Below are 7,194 nucleotides of genomic sequence, written 5' to 3' on the forward strand. Positions count from 1 at the left end.
AAGGGATTGTGAATTCAACATGATACAAAATACAAAATGGAATTTAGGACCAAGGACACCCCCCACTCCCTTTTTAACAGAATTTCAACCTTGCTAAGAAGTTAATCTCGAGGAAGTATTTTTAAACCCCTTGGTGGAAGTTCCTTAGAGAAGAAACATTCTTATTTCCAGTCTTAAGCCCCAGATTTGTGGCCTTTTAGTACTTAGAATGGGATTCTCATTCTTCTACTCCCCTTATTCAAGTGGAATAATTAGATCCCTGATCTCCTTTACCCTGGGGGGAGCTGAGGCTTTCTAAAAAGAAATGTCTCAGGTTGGAAACTGAGTCACCAAGATGGATGATAATAATAGTAATAGCTGGCATTTATGAATAATAATAACTGACTGAGTTTGTGGTAAGATTTACAAAGCATTTCACAGACATCATCTATTCACAGATGAATTAGATACAGTGGGTATTATTATTCTCATTTTCCTGATGAGGAAACTGAGGCTCAGAGATGAGAAATGATTTTATTACTGCCACCCAGCTAGTGTCAAAGGTAGGATTTCAGTTTGTTAGTCAGTCAGTCCGTCAGTCAACAGGCATTTATTAAATGCCAACTATGGGCCGGGCACTGTGCTAAGCACTGAGCCACACTGCCCTTTATTTAAAAAAAAATAGCTGAGGGTAGAAATACAGCTAGAATGCAAATTAAATGGAATGGATTGCAGTCCAAATTGCAGGCCTGTGGACCCCTTCTCAGCATGTTTTGTTTCCTACATTTGTAATTGAAGGAAATGCTCCATGTCAGTTAGAGTTTAGTGAAAATAAATATATAATTGTTTTCCTGTCCAAGTTTACATACCCCTTGAAATCTATCCTTGGACTCCTTGTGATATCTGGTGATGCCCAGTTAAGAATCCCTGACCTAAGAAGGACTTCTTTTTTTTTCTTTTATAAATTTATTTATTTTTAATTTTCAACATTCACTTCCATAAGATTTAGAGTTCCAAATTTTCTCCCCATATCTCCCCTCCCCCCACCCCAAGGCAGTGTATAAATTGATATAGGCTCTACATATACATTCATTTTGAACCTATTTTCACATTAGTCATGTTGTAAAGAAGAATTAGAACCAATGGGAGAAACCATGAGAAAGAAGAAACACACACAAAATAGAGAGAGAGAGCAAATAATATGTTTTGATTTGCATTCAGACTCCATAGTTCTTTCTCTGGATGTGGCTAGGATTTTCCATCATGAGTCTTTTGGAATTATCTTGGATCATTGTATCGCTGAGAGGAGCTAAGTCTATCAAAGTCAGTCATCACACAATGTTGCTGTCACTGTGTACAATGTTCTCCTAGTTCTGCTCATTTCACTCAGCATCAGTTCGTATAAGTCTTTCCAGGTTTTTCTGAAGTCCACCTCTAAGCAGGACTTCTTTGAAATGTCCTTAACAAATATTACATGTCTGCTAGGTTCTAGGCACCATTCTAGGTAGGAACTAGGAACACAAAGATGTTTATTTGTTTTTTAATGATCCAGACCCTGCGCACAAGTTGCTTATAGTTTCATGGCTGGTGAGAGGAGTATCTAATAGATATGGGAAAAGACATAACACAGGGGTAAGTAAGACCTTGTTTCCATAGTTAGCTCATTTCAACCTCATCCTTACAGGAGAAAGATGTGCTGGGCTGGAAGGGAGAGTCAGAGAAAATGCTTGGAATAACCTAAGAAGGAAACGCTCCCTTTGAGGGAAGGTGGTGGTGGCTGTGGGGTAGCTGGGAAGGCTTCATGAAGAAGGCAGCATTTGCTTTAGACCTCAGAGGGACGGAGGGAGGGACTTTAATAGATGGGAGGAGGGTGGGGTGGTCTCTGAAGAGACTCTTCCAAGGATGGGGGAAGGTCTGAACAAAGACAAGGAAACAGAGAATGTGGCGGGGTATTGGGGGTGAGATGTAGCGTGGGGTGCCATCCAGTTTGGCCAGAATATAGATTATTTGAAGGGGAATAATATGAGAAAATTCTAGAGAAATATGCTAGAGGCAGATTGGATAGGCCCTTTAATAGCCAGTTCAGGAATTTAAACTTTATCTCTTAGGGAGGTATCTGGAAAGGCCTGCATGAGGTTCAAGACAAGTCTTGAAAGAAGTCAGGGACCTAAGAGGAAAAGGTGAGGAAGGAAAACATTTCAGGAACAATGGACAGCCAATGCAAAGATGAGGAGACTGGAACAGTGGGTCAATCAGTCAATAAGCAATTTTTAAAGTGCCTACTATGTGTTAGGCCCTGTGCTAAGTCCTGCGGGTTACAAAGAAAGGTGAAAGACCGTCTGCTCTGAAGGAGCTCCCGGGGGACAACATGCAAACAACTGTGTACAAACAAGCTGTATCAATCAATCCATTTTTATTAAGTGCCTACTATGTGCCAGGCACAGTGCTAAGCACCGGAGATACAAAAAGAAGCAAAAGACAGTCCCTGCCCTTGAGAAGCTCATATTCTAATGAAGGAGACACCATGCAAATAAGCATGTCCAACTAAAGGTAGAGACAATAAAGTGTAGATAATCAGCAGAAAGAAGGGGCTAGGTGGTGCAGTGGATAGTGCACCTGTCCTAAAGTCAGGAGGACCTGAGTTCAAATCCAGCCTCAGACCAAACACTTGACACTCACTAGCTGTGAGACCCTGCTCAAGTCACTTAATCTCAATTGCCTAAAAAAAAAAAAGAAGAAGAAGAAGAAGAAGAGAAAGAAGGGGCTAGAATTAAGAAGTATCTGGAAAGGTGAGCCAGCCAGTGTTGTGAGATTATAAGGTTGTTGTTGTTCAGTCATTTCAATCATATCCAACTCTTTGTGACCTCATTTGGGGTCTTCTTGCCAAAGATACTAGAGTGGTTTACTTTGGTTTACTTTCCTTCCCTAGCTCATTTTACAGATGAGAAACTGAGGCAAACAGGGTGAAGTGACTAGCCCAGGGTCAAACAGCTAGTGTTTGAGGCCAGGTCTTCCTGACTCCAAGCCTGGTGCTCTAACCACTCCTCCACCTAGCTGTCCAAGGATTGTAGGGTACATAGAGGGAAATGAAACATAAGAAGACTGGAATGGGCCAGACCAGGTTGTGAAGGTCTTTAAATGTCAAACAAAGGACTTTACGTTTGTTCCGAGATGTGCCAGGGAGTCAGAGGAGCTCATTTTAGTAAGGGGAAGGGGAGGTGGCATAGTCAGATCTATGCCTTAGAAAAATCATCTTTGCAGCTGTCTGGAAGATGGTGGGGAGAGACCTATCCGAGGCTATTCCAACAGTCTGGACAAGCGGTGAACAGAGCCTGCACCAAGTGGCAGCTATGTGAAAAATGGATGTACGAGAGAGATGCTGGGAAGGTAGATGGGACCTAAGACTTGGCAATGGTTATGCTAGGTGAGGGAGAGTCAAGAGTGGAGGAGGGTATCAAGAGAAATGAGAGGATAGAAATAACAGGGAAAGTCAGAAAGACATGTTGAATTTAAGATGTTTGTGGAATGTCCTATTTGAGAGATCAAGAAGGCAAGTTAGTGATGTCAGACTGAAGACAGACTAGGACCAGATTATGTTGGGGTGGCATGGTGGCACAGTGGAGAGAGCACTGGGCCTACAGCCAGAAGACCTGAGTTCAGATCCCAACTCAGCCACTTACTAGCTGTGTAACACTGGGCAAATCACTTCATTTCTGTTTGCCTCTGTTTTCCCAATTGTAAAATGGGGATAATATTAGCACCTACCCCTCACCTCCAGGTTGCTGTGAGGCTCAAACAGATAATATTTGTAAAAAGTGTTTAGCACAAAGCCTGGCACATAGTAGGTACTTAATAAATGTTAGTTGTTGTTGTTATTGTTATTACTACTACCACTACCACCACCACCACTACTACTATACTACTACTACTACTACTACTACTACTACTACTATTACTAAAAGGTTCAACAGAGCTAACATATTGAAAACTTTTAACATTTTACGTAGTGCTCCACATCCACAGTCCTTCATCTCTGCAGAGAAGAGGAGAGGATGTGACTTCTTATATCTCTTTGGGACCAAACTTGGTCATTATGACTTTACAATATCCAGTTTCCATTGTTCTGTTGTTCTTTCCATTTTTATTGTTGTGGTCATTGTGTACATTGTTTTCCTGGTTCTGCTTACTTTGCTCTGCATCAGTTCATAGAAGTCCTCCCATCCTTCTCTATATCCATCATATTCATTGTTCCTTACAACCCAGTGAAATCCTATTACGCTCATGCACCACAACTTGTCCAACCATTCCCCAAATGAAGGGTATTGCCTTTGCTTCTAATTCTTTACTCAAACAAAAATTGAAGCTATAAATGTCTCAGCATACATGGGGACCTTCTTTTTTGTCCTTGACCTTCTTGGGGGGAATGCCTAGCACTGGAATCTCTGGGTCATTTTTAATCACTTTATCTCACATCACTCCCAATTATTTTCCTGAGTAGTTGGACAAATTCATAGCTCTACCAGCAGTACATGTTTTTCCCCACAGTCCTTTAATATTGACTATTTCCATCTTTCATCATCTCTGCCAATTTGGTAGGTGTGATTTAAATATTTTCATTTATATTTCTTTATCAATTAGTAAATTGGAATTAGTGAATTATTTAATATAGTTATTAATATTTAAAAGTGAAAATTAAAATAATTTACATTTCTTCTTTAGAGAACTATTTGTTCATATCTGTCGGCCACTTATTTATTGGGGAAATGGCTTGTGATTTTATGTATTTCTGATGGTGGGTAGCTTGGATGTCAGACCTTTATCAGAAGTGTTTCATACAAAGAATTTCCCCAGTCAATCACTTCCTTTCTTATCCTTGTTGAATTAATTTTGTTGGTGCAAATGCTTTCTAATTTCATGTAACTAAAATGATCTGTTTTATCTTTTGTTACTGCCTAAATCTTTTGTTTGGTTAGGAATTCAACCCTTAGTCAAAGCTATGAGATACTTAGTTTGGTTCTCACCTAATTTTTTAAGGAATGATCTTTAATATTCAGGAAAAGTACTCATTTTTAAATTTACTGTTATATTGTGTAAAATGTTAATCTAAATTTGATTCCTTCCAAACTGCTTTCTGGTTTTCCCAAGAAATTTTTGTCAAATAGGGAGTTCTTTCCTAGGTAGTTTATATTTGGTGTTTTTTATCCAACACCGGATTTTTGAATCCTGTTATATCTGGTTCTTTCTGATCTAATCTGTTTCATTTGGTCTACTTTTCTATTTTTAGTTAGTACCAAATAGTTTTGATGATTACTCCTTTATAATACATTTTGAGCTCTGGAAGCACCATTTCTCCTTTATTCTTGCTTTTTTCTATCATTTCCTTTGATATTCTAGATCTGTTATTCCTCCAAATGAATTTTATTATTATTTTGTCTTGCTCTATAAAGTATTTGGTAGTTTGATTAGCATTGTACAAAATCTATAAGTTAATTTCTGTAGTTCTGTCATTTTTATTATTGGCATGGCCCAGCCATGCACACTGAATATCCCTTCAATTCTTTCAATTGTTCTTTATTTCTTTTCTTTTCTTTCTTTAGTAAATAACATTTTTGTTTTTTTCTATAGTGCCTTTTTTTGGGGGGGGGCAATTGCGGTTAAGTGACTTGTCCAGGGTCACACAGCTAGTGAGTGTCAAGTGTTTGGTCTGAGGCCAGATATTAACTCAGGTCCTCCTGACTTCAGGGCCGGTGCTTTCTCCACTGCACCACCTAGCTTCCCCATTGTTCTTTATTTCTTTAAGGAGAGTTTTGTAATTATACTTCTATAGGCACCAAGTGTGCTTTGTTATATTGACTTCCAGATATTTTATGCTTTTGTAATTGTTTGAAATGCTTTTTTTCTTATTATGATTTCCTTCTATATTTTGTTTTCTCCTATATCAGAGGCAGCTGATGGCTCAGTGGATAGAGCACTGGAGTCAGGAAGACTTGAGTTCAAATCCAGTCTCAGACACTTCCTAGCTCTGTGACCCTGATTGCTTGACAAAAGAGATCCACTGGAAAAGGATATGGCAAACCACTCCAGGATCTTTGCCAAGAAAAACTCATAGCCACACTGGTGTACTATGGTCCACAGGCTCACAAAGTCATATACAACTGAACAATAAAATATTATGTTGCTTTATATCAATGGTTCTCAAACTTTTTGGTCTTAGCACTGGTGTATACTTTTAAAAAATATTGAGAACCCTAAATATTGTTTATGTAGGTTATTTCTAGCAATACTTACTATCTTAGAAATTTAAAATGTCAATAGTTTTAACTTTGTGAACCCCCTGGAATGGTCTCAGGAATCCTCAAGGGGTCCATGAACTACACTTTGGGAACCAAAGCTCTACAGAAATGTAGTTGATTTTTGTGGAATTGTTTTGTAACCCGTTACTTTACTGTTTTTATTTTTTTAATTGAGTTTTAAACCAGCAAAACCAACTCACACCACTGTGCCTTGGAAATCAGGAGACAGCATTAAAACTCTCTCCCTCATCCACCAGACCGATGATTTCCTGAGTAGCATCTGTTGTTTTTAAGGGCCCAGACAGAGGAAAGGACAAATCAGAAAGACAGAAATCAGCGATGGAGGTGCCTTTCGGTCCTCTGTCCATCTTGTCCAAACTCTACCTGAACGAGGAGTCCCTGCACTACAGATCTAACCAGTGCTCAGCTAGCCTTTGCTTAAAGACCTCCAATGGGAGGAGCCCACTTCCCTGCCAGGGCAGCATGTTCCATTTTGCGGGGAAGTCCGTCTCACATCAAGCTCAGCTCTGTTTGTTTGCAGCTCCCTCCTATGGCCCCTCTCAGGCCGAGCAGAACTCGTCTCTAATCTTTCTTCCATATGATACCATCCTTCAGGTCCCTAAAGGGAGTCTCACCCAAGCCTTCTTAAAGCAGTCAACCTGGGATCCCAGGTGCTACATTTTATGACTCCAAATCCGGTGCCCTTTCCTCTTATAACATGCTGGCCAAACATTTCCATTTTGCTGGTGAGGAAACTGAGTTCCAGAGAAGAGAAATGATTTACCCAAGGTCACCTGGCTAGTTAGGTTGGGAATGTCAGCTAAGATAACCTAGCATTGTAAACCATAAAGTCCCATGTGAATGTCATCTATAATAATAATAATAATAATAATAATAATAATAATAATAATAATAATAATAA

Source organism: Vombatus ursinus, unplaced genomic scaffold, assembly GCF_900497805.2.
Source record: "Vombatus ursinus unplaced genomic scaffold, bare-nosed wombat genome assembly UNPS02001287.1, whole genome shotgun sequence".
NCBI classification, from domain to species: Eukaryota; Metazoa; Chordata; class Mammalia; order Diprotodontia; family Vombatidae; genus Vombatus; species Vombatus ursinus.